Here is a 19,002-nt window from a genome sequence, read left to right as displayed (position 1 = left end):
TTGCAGTGCAAATTTGATCATTCTCATGGCATCTTATCTACGGCCTTTTCATCCTGTGGCATCTTATCTACGTCCGCCACAAGCTGATTATATTCTTTTTGAGTCTTCACTGTCCTGTTCGTTCCAGAGTGAACAAACGGCCCAAGCATCATAGCTTCCCAAATGAGATAACCATTATCTTCAGATCCAACTACGTAATCTTCAAAGTGATGCGCCCACACTACATAGTCCTGAGTGTAAAGAATGGGAACCGTTGTAGTGGATCCAACGCTATTGGAGATGTTGATGGGATTAGTTTGAGCATCTTCGTGAGACATGGTGAGCCTTTCCTTAGAACTGTTAGAACCAGACCTGTAAACTTGAGATTAGGGTTTTATCAAACACAAGAGTTACCGTCGACAGGAACAAGACGACTTCCTTTTATTCGATAAAAGCGGAAACCCTAAAGAATTCTTAACACATAAGGAATGTGTATTGATCACACAGTCTCCTGCTCTGATACCAATTGTTAGAACAAAGTTCTAGTTAGATCTATAGATTCTAAGCAAATAAACAATAAATGACGCAATGAAGAACATAGGAATGGTTTTAACTGATGTTGAATGATTAAACTTTAACACCTCAGAAGAGCTCGATTAAGAACTTCGACTGTATAGGTGTTTAGGGTTACAAAGCAATAATAATTATAATCACGACCGTATCTAAGGCATACATGCATGCACTATTTATAGCTTAACCCTACTAAATAATCACAGATGGACATGCCTAATCTGGATTTACAAAACTAAGCCCATGAAGCAACATAAAATACCCAACAATTTCACTACTCACACTATGTGTTAGGATTACTTCTTTTCGTGCAGCCAGTATTGGATATTCAATTCACATAAATTCATTTGAGAACAACTACTTCAGATTCATAAAGTTTATTTTATATAGACTCCCATTATGAATTGTTTTCCAGAACCCTATGAAAGTCAGAACCAGATACACTCAGAACTAGGAAAAGTTTGTCATTCAACTTTTGGCTTATAACCACTGCTATAAACTTATTCCCGTCTCATCTTTGTATTATGTTTAGCAAAAGATGCCTCGTGGTAGACCTGTAAGGTGTGTAGTCAATAGCACAACATAGAATCCTCCACCACAGTTCAATCCTGCTGCTCTCCAAGCAGCGATAGCAGCTGCTCTAACTCACATCAGCAAAAATGGTACCAATGGATCTGGTAGTGGTACCCACTTAACTAACCCCGGAGTTACCCACGGATACCCACGGGAGTGTTCGTACAAGGACTTCATGAACTGCAAACCCAAATCCTTTAATGTAAATGGGGGAGTCATTGCTCTGATGCGATTGTTCGACAAAACAGATTCGGTCTTCGCAATATGTCTGTGCCAGAAGGGAGAAAAGTTAAGTTTCTTGTCTGCACCTTCTCAGACAGAGCCCTAACATGCTGGAATAGCCATGTTAAGTCACTGACCGTATCAGTGGCTAACTTCATAGGTTCGGAGAACCTAAAAGAGATGATGTTGGAAGAATACTGCCATAGGGGCGAAGTTCAAAAGTTGGAACAAGAGATATGGGAGCATACCATGGTGGCTCAGAGATAGTGACCTACACTGACAGGTTTAGCAACCTGGCAACATTATGCCCTGAGATGGTTACCCTGGAAAGTAAGAAGATTGAAAGGTACATCTGGGGTTTATCTACCCCGATTCAAGGGGATGTACTGTCTTCTAACCTAACTACATTCGATAAAGCCAAACGCCTAGCCCAGCAAATCATTGACCATGGAGTCCGCCATGGCATGGAGGTCCCTGTTCCAGAGACATCAAAGGGAGGGGACTATAAACAAAATTCTTGGAACAAGAGGAAGGAGCGAACAACACAAGAAACCCCCGTAGGAGCAATAAATGGGTACTATATACGCCGCCACAACACCTGTTACTCCAGCACCTGCCAGTCGATATTCTGGAACTCTCCCGAAGTGTGATGGATGTAACTACAACCACACCGGAGTATGTCAAGAAATGCAATGCTTGAATTGCCACAGGAAGGGGCACACTGCTCTGTTCTGTAGGGCACCGGCACAACCGATCTCCCAAGTCCCTGGAGAAGAAGTAAATCATGCCTGCTATGGCTGTGGTGAGACAGGGCACTACAAGTAGGACTGCCCGATAACAAAGAACTCAGGTACATCTTCGAAATAACAATTACTTTAAAATTTTAATTTATATTTATATAAGATTAAAACTTAGGGAACATTTAAAAGTAATTATAATAACTCACTCCTCTGAACAACTCACAACATTCTAAGAGAACTAAAGATCTGTATAGGTGAGCTATGATAGCTTAGTATGTACATCAGGGTTGTGCATAGCTAGGATTTTGTAGACTTTGAGTGAGTGATTACCTCTTAATTCATGTTCCTTGTTTGGTTGTCGACTTGGGGCAGAGTCACTCAGTCGACCGTCTTATTCATCTTAGTTATACGTAACTTGTATATGCCAGGCGATCATAGAGATACCGTGGAGGATCGTAATATATAGTATCGACACTAGTTATCAAAGCACTTTCATTGTTAGTACTCGCTCATCGCGGTACGATTTGTGGCAGTGGTAATATCATGGAGAACACTGAAAGCACTAGAAAGTTTACACAGAGCACATTTTCGAGCACACTTCGAATATATCATCGTATAACAAATGTTTTTTTCAAATCAGCCTAACATTTCTTTCTGTAAAGAGTCTGTTGTCATCATTCGTCAAGGATTGGCACGGTCCTCACCATACTAAGTTCATATGTTTGAAATTCCATCGCCTTGACCATCAAATTCACAAAACCCTCGTCATTCGTAACGACAACCCAACCTAGACCTCAACGTTGTCGCTTGTCTTCTAAACCCCGAAGTACTCATGTGAGGAGTACCTTACCCTCCGAAGCCTTAAACACCGTATATTCAGCAGACCTTCCCTAACTACCACACATCCAACAGATCAAGTAAAACACAATAATGAATGTATGAAATGATGTATAATCACTAGATGTTATGTTATAACAACAAATCAATTCGAGAAACACTTACGTTTTTGGAAGATCGGGTGAAGAACTGGATGATAGTTGAGAGAGAATGGAGGGTGTTCTTGAGAATGGAAGTTGGAAATGAAGAGTTTGGGGAGTAAACTCATGCTTAAGGCATGAGTTCACGGCCTCGGGAGAGTTTACGGCCCAAACTCCAAAATTTTGGCCGTAAACTCTTGGTTAGGGTGCAATGGGTGGGTTTGCTACTTCACGACCCGAGACGGTACTTCTTTTCCTTCGTTCGTTTAAAGAATAAACACTAAAAACGCTCAAACGGACTTTTAAATTGGCTATCAATTATTAGAAATGTAATTGAATTTTAATTGAAGTGATTGACTTTAGAGTTTGTCCGAATGAAAATTTCGGGTTGTCACATCATCCCCCCGTTAAAGGGAATTTCGTCCTGAAGTTAAAGTTTAAGCGAATAAAATAGTTACAAATAACGAAGCAAGAAGATGAGGATATTTCAATTTCATTTGATCCTCGCGCTCCCATGTGAATTCCGATCCTCGCTTGGCGTTCTAGCGAACCTTCACAATCGGGATACGGCTTTCTTTCGTCTGCTTGACCTCATGGTCCATGATCTCTACAGGTTCTTCCACAAAGTTGAGGCTCTCGTTGATCTCGATCTCGTCGAGTGGGATTACAAGAGTCTCGTCGGACAGACACTTTTTCAAGTTTGAGATGTGGAATGTAGAATGTACGTTACGAAGTTCGTTGGGTAGATTGAGTTTGTAAGCTATAGGGCCGATTCTAGCGAGAGTCTCGAAAGGCCCTATGTATCTTTGATTGAGCTTCCCACGCTTTCCGAAGCATATCAAGCCCTTCCAGGGTGAGACTTTCAAAAGAACACGGTCTCCCACCTGGAATTCCAAAGGTTTCCTTCGTTTGTCTGCGTAGCTATTCTGTCAGTCTCTAGAGGCTTTCAATCGTTCACGGATGTGAACGATCTTCTATGTCGTTTCCCGAATGATTTCGGGACCTATGAGAGTGTTGTCAGGAACTTGTCCTCTAGCTAACTGGGTGTCACCCACTTCAGCTTAGCATAGATGGGATTTGCACTTCCGGCCATAGAGGGCTTCAAATGGAGCAGCCTTGATGTTCGTGTGATAAATGTTATTGAAGGAAAATTCGACAAGGGGTAAATGAGTATCATATGCCTTCCGAAAGTAAATCACATAGGCTCTCAGCATATCTTCCAGTGTTTGGATGGTTCTCTCACTTTGTTCGTCGGTCTGAGGGTGGTAGGCTGTACTCATGTCCAGCCTCGTCCCCAGGGAATTTTGTAGCGACTGCCAGAACCTTGAAGTGAACCTACTGTCTCTATCCGAGATAATGGATATGGGAACACCGTGCAATCGTACAATTTCCCTAATGTATGTTCTCGTAAGCTATTCCATATTGTTAGTTTCTTTGATAGGCAGGAAGTGTGCAGACTTGGTCAATCTATCGACGATGACCCATATGGTATCAAGTCCACCTGTTGTCTTGGCAACTTGGTTATAAAATCCATAGTGATCCACTCCCACTTCCATTATGGTATTTCTAGTTGTTGCAGCAAACCGGAGGGTTTCTGGTACTCGACCTTAACCTTTGTGCAAGGAAGGCATTTATTCACAAAGGTAGCAATTTCTACTTTCATGTTAGGCCACCAGTATAACTTTTTAAGATCCAGATACATCTAATCTGAACCTGGGTGGATGGAATACCGAGTGTTGTGCGCCTCGGTCATGACCAAGTCTCGGAAACCACCATGTTTTGGGGTCCAAATCTGGTCCATGAAATATAAGGCTCCGCCACCCTTGGCTTCTAAGTTCTTATCCATTCCTCTGAGGGATTCACCCGCCACATGTTCAGGTTTCAAGGCTTCAAGTTGAGCCTCCTGAATTTGTGTAGACAAGTTTGAATGGATAGTCATCGTCAATGATTTGACTCTTCACCCAAAATATTCTTTCCGACTTAGGGCGTCTGCTGCTACGTTGGCTTTACCCGAATAATAACGAATTTCGCATTCGTAGTTATTGAGTAGCTCGACCCACCGTCGTTGTCTCATTTTGAGCTCCTTCTGATTGAATATGTGTTGTAAACTCTTGTGGTCAGTAAAAATGGTGCTTTTCGTGCCATACAGGTAATGTCTCCATATCTTCAGGGAAAACACAACAGCTCCCAACTCAAGATCGTGGGTGGTGTAGTTGACTTCGTGTGTCTTCAGCTGTCTCAAGGCATAGGTGATGACCTTACCCCATTGCATCAGAACACTACCGAGCACTTGGTTGGATGCATTACAGTATACGACGAAGTCTTCTATCCCTTCGGGGAGGGATAGTATCGGTGCGGTGCATAAGGCTCGCTTCAGCGTTTGAAACGCTTTTTCTTGTTTCTCTTCCCAGTCAAAGGCCACTCCTTTCTAGGTCAGTGTAGTAAGAGGTTTTGCAATCCGGTAGAAGTTCTGTATGAACCTACGGTAGTAGCCAGCGAGACCTAGAAATTGACGAATTTTTGTAGGCGTCTTCGGTGCTAACCAATTCTCAATAGCCTTAATTTTGGATGGGTCCACATGGATTCCCTCTTTGCTACCACATGTCCTAAGACTTCGACTCTTCGGATCCAAAATTCACATTTAGAGAACTTCGCATAGAGCTTCTCCGTTCGTAAGGTTCCTAGAACTTGTCGCAGGTGATCGCCATGTTCTTCCTTACTTCGGGAGTAGATTAGTATGTCATCAATGAAGACGATGACGAACTGATCCAAGTAAGGCCAACCTACTCTATTCATTAAATCCATTAACACTTCGGGCGCATTGGTCAACCCAAATGGCATCACCACGAACTCGTAGTGTCCGTAACGAGTTCAGAAGGCTGTTTTTGGAACATCCTCCTCTAGCACCTGTAACTGGTGATATCCGGATCTTAGATCAATTTTGGAAAAATAATTCGCCCCTTGCAGTTGGTCAAATAAATCGTCTATGCGAGGCAGAGGGTAATGATTTTTGACCGTCAGTTTGTTGAGTTCTCTGTAGTTGATACACATACGAAATGATCCGTCTTTCTTCTTAAGACACAAGACCGGTGCTCCCCAAGGTGAGAAACTTGGTCTTATAAAGCCCTTGCTGAGTAGTTCGTTAAGTTGACCAGATAGTTCCAGCATCTCAGCTGGTGCTAATCGGTAGGGCGACTTGGCTACTGGGATAGCTCTTGGGACTAAGTCGATCCTGAACCCGACCTATCGTTGCGGAGGTAATCTTGGTAGTTCTTCTGGAAAGATGTCGGGAAAGTCGCTCACTACTGGAATATTCTTTAGTTCTTTCGTTTCTAGGCTCGTATCGACAACGTGAGAAAGGAATGCACGATATTCCTTACGTAGATACTTCTGTGCTTGAATACTTAAGATAATATGAAGACTCGTACCGGGGTTGTCGTTGTAGACGACGAGAATTTCGTTAGACGGGAGGTTTAGACGGACTGCTTTCTCGTAGCACATGATTTCGACGCGATGAAGACTCAATCAATCCATGCCGATGATAACGTTAAAGCTTTTAATCGACACCGACATGAGGTCGATTGGAAATGAATGATTATCGAGGGTTAGGGTACATCTTAAGTTTGGTGCTCTCATTTTTCCCATTAGCCATTTCTATAGTGAATTGTTCTTTAAGTGCGTGTGGTTCTTGTTTAAGTATGCGAGCAACTTTATGGTTCACAAAGCTTAGCTTCGTTCCACTATCGAACAATATGCATGTGTAGGAGTTATCGAGGAGAAACATACCAGTTACCACCGTAGGGTCAGCAACTGCTTACCTGTGGCTTATAGCCAGAAGTCTTCCCGCTGCATCGACATTACTTGCTTTGGGGCAGTCCCTTTTATAGTGGCCCACATCGCCACATCCATAGCAAGCCTGGCCTATGCCAACACCGGGAACCTGAGTGATCGGCCTTGCCGGAGATTTGCAGAAACGGACAGTGCGTCCTTTGTTATTGTAGTTGGAGCACTTCATTTCTCGGCAAGGGCCATTGTGGTGGAAGTTTCATTTGTTGCACTTTGGCAAACTTCCAGCATACCACTTCACCGGAGTAGCAACAGTAGCAGGTTATCGCGGCATGAACTGCCACAATCTGTTGCTTTTTGGCAGCTCACTGTTTCTTCTTGTCATCCCAGAACTTCCGCTTATTGTCAGCGGGTTTGGAGGGTTCCGAGATGGCCAGGGTCATTGTCGCTGATGGTATTGGATTCCATGATCAATGAGTCGTTGTGCCAGTCGCTTGGCACTCTCGAAGGTAGCAGGGTTTGATGATAGGACATTTCCCTGATACGGAGGCACCAGCCCCCAGATGTACCTCTCAATCTTTTTCCCTTCGGTGGGAACCATATTAGGACAAAGGGTCACCAGTTCGCTGAACCTGGAGGTATATGCGACTATGTTGGAACCCATCATACTTAGGCCCCATAGTTCCTGTTCTAACTTCTGGATCTCAACCCTTGGGCAGTACTCCTCAATCATGAGGTCTTTCATAGTATCCCAGCCCATGTCGTTGGCCACTACGAGAGTTAGTGCCTTGACATATGATGTTCCACCACGTCAGGGCTTTCTCCTTAAAGGTGCACGCGTCAAACTTGACTTTGCTCGCAGCAGGGCATGAACAAATTTTGAAGACCGATTCTGTCTTCTCGAACCATTGCGATAGGGCAATGACTCCGCCAGTCCCCTTGATGGACTTCGAATTGCAGTTGGTGAAGTCCTTGTAGGAGCACTCTCTCGAGCGCACAGGGATTTCACCATGAGTAGAGTCAATAGGGGTTCCACCTCTACTGGCATCAGTGGAGTAATACTGAGCCATGGCAGTTGCCACTGTCGCAGCTACTGCAACATTCAGAGCTGCTGAATCGATTACCGGAGGAGGATGCGGTGGTGGTGGATGATTATGCCTTGCTGATTTGCGAGGAGGCATCTTTCAGCAATAAGTTTATAATGATGAACACAAGGGTAAGAATCAATTGTAAGCAGAGTGAAAGTGATCCATTGACTATGTCGCCATAGTCCAACGATTGAATGAGAGTATGTTTTGAAATAGCAGTATAGTAGGATAGTATGGAAACACAAGAGTACAGATTTTTCCACAGATTAGATAATTGTCAACATTACTGGTATTATTGATGTAACAAGTTCAGGAAAATTGACCTAACAGTAGGTCTTACATCATACCATAAGGGAAAAGCTTGACAGTTCTTAGATCCTTAGTTAGAGTACTGAAAGATAGGAATATTTTACAGATAATTGCTACATAGAGCACAGATACAAAAGGCTATTCCTTTTTCAAAAGAAAAGATGTGCTAGACATCTTCTAACGGCGATGGGAATTCCTCGGGCGAACCCTAAGGTCTACCAGTTGACGAACCACCTCTTGAAGGTGTCACTCATGAGCCCTCTGGCGAACTCGAAGTTCTATGACTTCAGCTCGGGAGGCAGCCAACTGTTGCTGCAGAGTCTCATTGGTTCTCCTGTTCCTTTCCACCTCTTCTTTAAGACGGCGGATGTGGACTATCTTGACACCAGAGTTGGCATCAATCTCCATGACCCGGTCGATGGTTGCTCGACCTTGTTCAACATTTCGAGCAATTCTGCGGATGATGATGGGTAGAGCTCGATCCGTAGAGCCACCTTCATTTAGGTTGTAAAATCTTCGGTCTCCAAAGTAAGGTAGGGTTTGACCCTGTTCGTCGCTCCAGCGATTAAAGTTGGTTGCCTACAAGGGTGTGGGACCTGGAAAAGCTGGTCGGGGGTTGTTGTTTGGGGTTGACCTACTTGTAGTAGGTTGTTGAATCAAGGATCAGAGTTGGTACTATCAGAGAAACCTTCAGCTTGGTGATCATCCAAAGGGATTGGGTGATCATCTTCTGGTTCTTCCTCTAGCCATCCTGCGTTGCCTTTGTTTGGAAAGTACGGGTCGCCATGATGGAATCTAGCCATGATATCTACGCAAGAAAGGGGATATAAGAATCTTATATAAATAGACGTACTACTTAAGATAATTATAAGATGATCTATATCTGTTATGTCAAAACTTGTATAATGTATACCAGTTATATGAAAGCAGAGTAGGATAGACCTTCGAATAAGTGTCCCTAACTCCAAATCCACAACCAAACAAGGACAGGAGGTGAAGCAAAGGTCACAGATTCTCAGTCTATGACACCTAAATTTCATACAACCTTAGCGTATCCACTTAACGACTACTAACCTACTTGATAGAGACCTTTTTAATTCTCAGATATGTGATTAAAGTAACACAAAATAATCCTATACTATTTTAAACTTATGTTCTGTTCTAATGTTTTCATTGTAGTAGTGCTGGTAGCTTTTTAGACTTTTTGCCATATCACAACCATTCTAGGGCATATGCTAATCACTCCTCGGACCAGCATAGTTGATCAGGCTATGCCACTCCCAGGACTGACCATACATCCCCGAGCTCACTTGTAATATTCAACAATCGTAATACTTTGTTCTTGTCATTGTGACACTGATTTTAGTATGAATGCAGACTTGTATACTTAGTTAAATATTTCATTATTTAAAAGTATAGACTCTTGGTCAGAGTGTTTTAATCCCAATGGGTTTATAGTTAGTATACCTTTTATGGGTTGATATACTTAATTTACAATAAACCATGCTCTCATACCAATCTGTCACACCCCAAAACCGAGAACAGCGAAAACGTTATGGGGCGGAGGATGTCATGTAAAGTATCACAACACAGTATAATAGCAAACAAGTAAACAACATCATCCATTGCATTAAATATATAATTTTAATACAAGTGTGTTCTGTACAGTTATAGACACCAAAAATATGCATCAAAATAAAGATGAGTCTTGAATGCGCTCCATCTTCTCAAAAGCTGGCATTGATACCTGTCTACTGATGACCTGAGAATACAAGTTATTTTGAAAGAGTTTAATAGCATTGAAGCTGGTGAGTTCATAAGTATTTAGTGTCGGTGTTTGTATCAAAAGGTTTAAAGTACAAGTTTGTAAACGTTTGCAACAAAAGTATGTGAATGCTCGTGAGTATTTGTAAAAGTTTGTAACTCCTAGAAAATCCTATATTTCCTACTAAAAGTAGCCTTCTACCAAGGCACAACTGCTTTGTATGTATGTTTCTTGTAAAAGTGTGTAATTTCCCAAGTGTAACTATCATTATCAAAATATAGTTTGTACATTAATGTTTAGGTGAAATAATCACCAAATAAATGTAAAGAGTAAATTTATGTAGTAATGTAGTGTTGTATTATAGGAACTACTACTGTACTAACTACCTTAAACCAGATTTATATTAAGGTATAATGTGATTAATTGTACCATACTATTGCCGGAAAAACACGACAATGTAAGTCGTTAAAAGGTATGATGTTTGGCACCCGCAGACCTGCAGGTCCGGCTGTAGCTAGCAACAAGGTGTAGGATAGTCAACCAGTATAGATCTATACGCAAACTCACGCTCTCCCTCCAGGAGATTCTGGCTAGAACTCGGGCCATGACATTGAAGGCATACTCCGATACAGTGGATCACATTTATGTTAACGTATTCTTGTATATGTAATATATTGTTACTGATCATAATATCGTTGTACATGTTCTCATTCTAGTATTGTTGTATATGTTCTCATGCTAGTATAGTTTTATATGTTATCATAGTAATAAGTAATGACTCATGAATGAACTGACTCTTGTATGCTTCATTGAACTAGAAATAACAAGTAGTATAACTCTAAACTATACCTATTATAGTTTATTAGTAAACTTGTTCGAATGATTGAAGGTACTGAACTGAGATAAAAGTCTTTATATCTATACATATATACATAATATATAAGTAAGGGTTCAACGACATTAAGACAAACAACCGGGTACTTTAAGACCACAACCAAACGAGGATAGGAAGTAAAGCGGGTTATCTCTCCTAAGTCCTTCAAACCTTATTTATATAACTATATATGTGATAGGCATGGTTTTAACAATATATAAGTTTGAAAACTCTAAAAGTAGTGTTTAGTATATCGAAGTGAATTTGATAAAGAGTTTGACATGTAAAATAGTTTGATAAACAGTTTGAAGTCGTTTGTTTGGTAAAACAGTTTAAAATATGAAAATCCATTTGTATGCTAGTTATTAATAACATGTGATTGATCTAATAACTAACATGTTTCAACTTGTATTCCCCCCATAAAGCATTTAAAAAAATTTAAAATTATTTCAAAGGTTAATTAAAGGGTATGAACTCACCTGTAGTGAGTGGTTTGTTCGGAAGTGTCGGACAAGGTGCGAGGTGTCAAGTGAGGACGTGAACACACACAATGGTCCTAGTTATCATATAATAAGCATATATGTATCCAATTAGTCAATTAATAACTAATTAATCAAGTTAAGAAACCCTAGGTCATGGAAACACTTTGATTCAAGTGCTATAGGTAACATAGGGTTGCATCTAAGGGTTGTATGGCATGTCATTGGAGTTTATGGCCCATGAACCACCCCTTTATGGATTTTATGGCCCATGACCATTTCCCCATGATTTTATGGCCATAAACTCATGGTACTAAATGCCAAATTGTGTTTTGAGGTCTTACAAGTCATGATTGGGCATCATATGATCAAGTCCAAGCCTTAGGAAAACATTAGGGGGCATAATAAGACCACCTTATGGAGTTTACGGCCAAATGGCCATATTCTTATGTGTTCACGGCTGTAAACTCTCTTAGGGACATGTTTTGATTGTTGTTTAAGGTTTTAAACACTTCTAGGAAGGTTCAAGGTTGGCATCCAAGGATTAGGAAGGGACTAATGTCCATTTTACCACTTTAAAAGGGGTTTACAGCCCAAGAACGTCCTTGGCTGTAAAATCCTTTGTTCTTGTGTTATTTGATGATTTTAAAGTGTTATCAAGTTCATATTAAGCACACAAGAAGCTAGGGCAAGTGTACTTACAAGATAGGAGCTTGATTTGGTGTTTAAGGTCCAAGAACACTAGTGTGTGTTCTTGGTGTTTTGAAAATCTAAGTAAAAAACAATAATGAATGGATGAAATGATGTATAATCACTAGATGTTATGTTATAACAACAAATCAAGTCGAGAAACACTTATGTTTTCGGAAGATCGGGTGAAGAACGAGATGATAGTTGAGAGAGAATGGAGGGTGTTCTTGAGAATGGAAGTTGGAAATGAAGAGTTTGGGGAGTAAACTCATGCTTAAGGCATGAGTTCAGGGCCTAGGGAGAGTTTACGGCCCAAACTCCAAAATTTTGGCCGTGAACTCTTGGTTAGGGTGAAATGGGTGGGTTTGCTACTTAACAACCCAAGACGGTACTTCCTTTCCTTCGTTCGTTTAAAGAATAAACACTAAAAATGCTCAAACGGACTTTTAAATTGGTATCAATTATTAGAAATGTAATCGACTTTTAATTGAAGTGATTGACTTTAGAGTTTGTCCGAATGAAAATTTTGGGTTGTCACAGTCGTCTTAAATCAGAAATCGGGAAACAACAAATGGACAGAGAGAATGATTATAATCCATGTCTCAGCCCATACGATATCTAGAAGGGAGGAATATATGATCCCTTATCTGATGGACGCATCATTGATTTGTTCAGAGTTCGATGGCAGTAGTTTTTAAGAGCTACGATTTCTAGTCGGGTTTTCAAGTCATACGCAATAATAGTTTCAGACTTATCCAAGTGGGAGACTGTTTGATTAGTGTCTAAGTCCATAACTATATTTGGTATGTACTTGAACCGATTGGCATGGTCTATTTGGGTTGCGTGGCATCATGCATTTGGATAGGCTAAAATGAGAGAAATAACACTTAAGTTTTATTAATATATTATAAGTTCTAATACATTAATAAGATTATTTAATTAGTATTGATCAAGAATTAATTTGGAATTAATTAAGTGATCAAAAGGAGACGAATTAAATATATGGGTTGATTGTGTAAATCATCCATACTTGTATAGTGGGCTAATGCTCCATGGATTATCAAGTTGGGCTAAAACCATAGGATGCTCCATGGTGTTTTTGTGCACATGGATTATGGAAATGAAAGGCCATGACAATTAGGGTTTACATGGTGTAAACCAAATTGTGACACACTACATAAGCATCCTACTCTTCCCAAAAATCAAAGACTATGAAGGAATGGTGAGGCTAGCCGATTTCATGAAGTGTCTCATTTCTCTCAAGTTATTCTAAGTGTATTTGGTCTTGTGTGAACCATTTGAGGTGTCACACTTGGGGCACTAGGCTCTTAAGCTCCATGGAATCAACCTACATCACAAGGTATGTCTTTTAACTTATATTATTCCATATGAATCAATGTTTTGTATGCTAGTTAGGATAATACCTTGGAATATTCATATTTGCATGTGTAATAGAGAAAACATAGATCCAAGGTATTTAGGGTTGCATGTACACTTAGGAGTGTTAGAATGCTCAAAACCCAACAATCATATCTGGGATCAATATAGCCTGATCAAGTATATTCATTTGAGATGTGACCGACATGTGTTTGGGAGTGATGTGGTGTTGCAACAGTCTTAAAAGTTACCTAACTCTATTCAAGGGATTTCTAGATCAGAACATAAAGTTTAAATACTATGGGAGTATTTTATGATACTATAAGACAACAACAAGTTTAAAACATACCAAGTTCATTACATTAAACTACTATACGAGTATATTAGGCACTATAAACAACTTATGTGAGAATTTAAAAGACCCTTCTGGTAGGTCTATGATTCTGAAGTGAATACTTCCAAGGTTTTATATAATTGAGATTTTATAGACTTAGAATTTGTGATATATGCTTCACTTCCTGTTCCTTGTTTGGTTGTGGTTTTGGAGTAGGATCACTTATTCGATGGTCTATTTAATCTTAAATTATATACAACTTGTATACATTGCACAATTATAGGAGGACCTGGTAAGGATCACCCCATATTGTTTCACATACTCTCATAGATTCTTTATATATTTCCATTATTGACCGACAAACCCAGATAGGTGTAACCACTCCATCATAGCAATCAGTAGAGGAGTCAAGGAGGAACAAAAAGAGATTCAAGAGGAGTTTTCCAAGGAAGGATCAACCGGAGAAACTAAAACGTCTTATGTGTCACACTAAAAATTAATAAACTTAACTGACTTATTGAGCTAGTGATTTCTGTTAGAACAAAGTTCTAGTTGGATCGATAGATTCTAAGCAGATAAACAATAAATGATGTAATGAAAAACACAGGACTTGTTTAACTGATGTCGAATGATTAAACTTTAACACCTCAGAAGAGCTCAATTAAGAACTTCGACTGTAGAGGTGTTTAGGGTTACAAAGCAATAATAATTATAATCACGACCGTATCTAAGGAATACATGCATGCACTATTTATAGCTTAACCCTTCTAAATCATCATGGATGGACTAGCCATATCCGGATATACAAAAATAAGCCCATGACGGAACATAAAATACCCAATAATCTCTCCCTTTGCGTCAATGGAGCCGAAAGCTCAGTTCGGTTGAGCTATAGAAGACTTCTTAACAGTCTTGAACACCTTTGGTATAATGGCCAAAAGAGTATGATGAAAAGTGATATACCACTAAAGCATGTCCGTGAAGTTCTTCTTGTCTGCCTCCGTGTTCTGCTTGCATCGATGGATGATATTAATTATGTGCTCCAAGTAGTCCGTTGAGAACAGATGCTTATCAACAAGAGAGACAAGGAATATGTTGGCTTCGCCTCTTTTGAACCTCACTGTGAGATGTGGAGAATCAATTTGACCCATCTTTATTTTGTTCACATCTCCAGGTTTTGCAGTTGGCTTTACAGTGAGTTTCTTCTTCAAAACTTTAGCAATCTCCCGATCCATTGTAGCTACTTCATGGATATAGGAAGCCAACATCCTCTTTAGATGATCTAGGATCGGCTCATACTCTTTCGCATTAGTGAGAAACATGTTAAACAACAAGATCCAATCATGAGGATTCAAGTTTGGAAGATCCACTAGGGATATAACAGAAACCGAGTTGTCTGAACCTCGGGTTATTTTGAAGTTAACATTGAAAAACTTCCCTGTAGGCAAAGGTTTCAGCACCTTGACAGTTACAATCTTCTATGCACTCTATGTCAGGTGCTAAGGCTGACTGAACTTGAGATAAAAATAGATAAGTTCACGATCAACATGAGGGTGAGGTGAGGGAACTTGAACAGTCGAATCAAAGAAGTGAAAAGTAAATGCCTTTCGTGTTATAGGCATATCAAACTTAGAGTCCCTTGAATTCTCACAGTCAAACGAAGCTACAGGTTCCAGCCAGTACACGCTTGGAAACTCTATCGCTTCTTTGATGAGTGTTTCCTTAGTCCAAAGAGGAAACAAGGCCTTTTTTGCAATTTAAGGCATCTTGCTCTTCCTTGTTCTTTCGCTCCATCTCTTCTGCTTCCTTTGAAACCCTAAGGGTTTCATCCAATTCCTTATACCTTTTCTTTCGTTTTAGGGCTTTGGCAATTGTTTATTCTTCATCACTATCATCAGCACGTCCCTTCTTCTTATCATGATTACCAGAACCCGAAACTTCATTACCCTTTGGTTCTGTTTTGACAGTGACCTTCCGTTGAGTTGTCTGAACACCTTTTCCCCCTTGTTTTGGAGGTACCAACCTCTCCGAAACACCCTTCATTTCATGTAAAAGTGCAAGGGCAGGAAGAAGCTTGGAAGTTAGATGATTACGGATGGTCAGAGTAAGTATCGGATCATGAGCACTAAGAATATTGTTTAGCATATGCTGAACATCACCAGCACAACTCCGGAATACAGGTCGTTCAGTCTTCAACAATGACATCTCCCTTTTAGCTTGAGCCAATTGAACTTTCTGAACTTCAATGGTAGAGGTTTGACATGCAAGATCCTCCCTTAATGCACTCTCATTTGCCAAATCAGCATGGAGTGTTTCAAGCCGAGAATTCATAGAGCTAAGAAGAGAAGTGTTCTCATCTTGAATTGAAGAACGAACATTCTCAAATTTGGCTTGCACTTCTTGAAGTGACTTTGATAAAGAGTCAACTAAAGCGTTCAGTTTAGCTGCATTTGAATCAGCATGACCTTTCGCTTTTTAGACTTGACAAGCTTAGACGAAGGACTTTTGGTTGTCACTTTCTTAGTGTTTTTTCTTTTTCCTCGGTTGGCTGGCTTCTCCATAGCATCTAAAGTAGCTTGCTGTTCAGGAGGTAGTTCTCTTGGTCCTTTGGGAGGAAGCTTTCGGTAGTCATCCATCACCTTACATTCGGTTGACACACACCGGTACATCGTTTCAGGTATTGAACCATTGTGGGAGAACTTGGTGGCATTAGAAAAGACGATCTTATTCGTATGAAAAGTAGCCATAGAGGAGACCAAGGCATCCTACATGACTGGAATCTACAAAGTGTCAATGGCCCTTCGAGTGACGATGGTCCACAAATGACCACAAGAAATCTCGGAATGTCTCGTCGATTTGTTGAGTGTTTGCACCAGTTGCGACCAAATAATCGACCCATAATCGAGGTTAATGCCATGGTAGAGACGATAGAGAATGGTCAGAAAACCCTTATTGGTACCATCTGACCCAACAACCCTCTCCGCTAAACCCTTATTGAGAAGAGTAAGTAACCCATTCCACTGTGGTGGAAAACACGATTTCTTAACCTTCGTCACTGTGGTAAGAACATCAGTGTACCCCATCTCATAAAGCATTGTAAACAGTTGAGTTGTGGTGATGAAATCGGGAGAGATAACAAAGGCATCAACATCAAGCTTTATAGGTTGCAGTAGAATAGACCTGGGATAGTAGAGACATTGGAACAGATTCCACCTGCGTGAGTGCGATAACCAGAGGAGAGTATTTGAGACATTCGACAACTTGTAGCATGTACGAATCATACAGAAAGGGGTTTAGTTGAATGATCATGTTCTGAATGGCTTTGATCAGAAGCAAGGACGATGAAGCAGTTTGATCTTGAAAAGATGATGAGTCCGCCATTGTTGATGCAAGGAAGAAGATGAACAGTTGTTGATCGCCTTGTGTATTTAAGAGAGTTAGAAGAATGTAAGAAGGTACAATTTGAGAGAGAAACCCTTTATATACCGTTTCCAGGAGAGATAAAGTATCTTCATGATGATGATATTTCACACCCCAAAACCAAGAACGGCGAAAACGTTCTGCAGCGGAGGACGTCATGTACAGTATCGAAACAATGAAAAATAGTAAACAAGAAATAACCTCATCCATTGCATTAATAATATAATTATTATACAAGTGTGTTCTGTCAAATTTTGATAAACACTAAAGCATAAATCAAAATGAAAGATGAGTCTAGAACGAGCTCCATCTTCTCTAAACCTTGCATCGGTACCTGTCTATGTTTGACCTGAGGATACAAGTTATTTTGAAAGAGAGTATCAGCTTTAAAGCTAGAGAAAATCATAAGTATTTTAGTGTCTTAATTTGTATGTAAGAATTTGTAAGTACATCAACTGTAAGTATGGAAAATGTATATGAACTGTACGTATGGAAAATGTATATGAACTGTAAGTATAAACCTGTTTGTAAAACAACTGTAAACGTTTGAAAAATCCTAGAAATCCCTATGATTCCTTCTATTATATAAGGGTGTCTTCTACCAAGACCTAACTGTTCTCAATGTAGTCTTCTACCAAGACTTAACTGTTCTAAATGTTCGTTTCTTGTAAAAGTGTGTAATTTTCCCAAGTGTAACTATCATTAACAAAATATAGTTTTTACATTTAAAGTTTAAGTGAAAATATCACTAAATATATGTAAAGGGGAAATAAATGTAGTACTGAAGTGTAGCGCTATAAGAACTGCTGCTGTACTAACTACCTTAAACCGGATTTAAATTAAGGCGTCATGTGATTAATTGTACCATACTATCAACTAGATAACAACGACAAGGATAGGTCGTAAAAAGAAATGACGTTTGGCACCCGCAGACCTGCAGGTCTGGCTGTAGCTAGCAGCAAGGTGTAGGATAGTCAATCTAATATAGATCTATACGCAAACTCACGCTCTCCCTCCAAGAGACTCTGGCTACAACTTGGGCCATGACATTTAAGGCATGCTCCGATACAGTGGATCACAATTTGTCAACGTATTCATGTATATGTAATGTACTGAACTATTCTAGTTGTAATGTATGTGCTCTCTATCTAGCAAGTATAGTAATGTACTGTAATGTTCTAGCTGTAATGTATGTGCTCTCTATCTAGCAAGTATATTAATGTTCTAGCTGTAATGTATGTGCTCTCTATCTAGCAAGTATAGTAATGTATTGTAATGTTCTAGAAAGTATTGACTCATGAACGAACTGACTCATTGTATGATATCGCGTTCTAGTAATAGTTCTAGTATCTTCCTAAACTACCCATATGGTAGTTTAATAGTAATCTAACTGGTACGTATGGACATGGATGTATACCCTTGCTACCCAAGGGCATTGGATGAACTGGAAGGACCTTTATGACTATATATGTACACATGTTATATAACTAATATTTAAACGACCTTCGGATGGGTACCCGATATCCCACCAGACCACATCTAATTCAAGGAAAAGGAAATAGGGTGGATAGCCTTCCTAAGTCCTGTCAACATTGCTTATATAACTATACATATATGGGCATGCAATTTATAATATAAAAGCATAAAATAAGTTTTGTAAAACCCTTGATCATAATTATTATCTATGAAAAGATCGACTTGATGTCAATCTACAAATCGGTTTGAAAGCATGGGTTTGATAAAGCAGTTTAAGTATAAGGAAACATTTGTTTGAAACACAATTGTAAATGAGTTTGAATGGAACATACAGAGTAAAATA

This window comes from Lactuca serriola, chromosome 3 (genome assembly GCF_051521515.1).
Source record: "Lactuca serriola cultivar US96UC23 chromosome 3, Lser_US96UC23_V15, whole genome shotgun sequence".
Taxonomy (NCBI): Eukaryota; Viridiplantae; Streptophyta; class Magnoliopsida; order Asterales; family Asteraceae; genus Lactuca; species Lactuca serriola.
Note: the sequence above shows the minus strand (reverse complement) of the source record.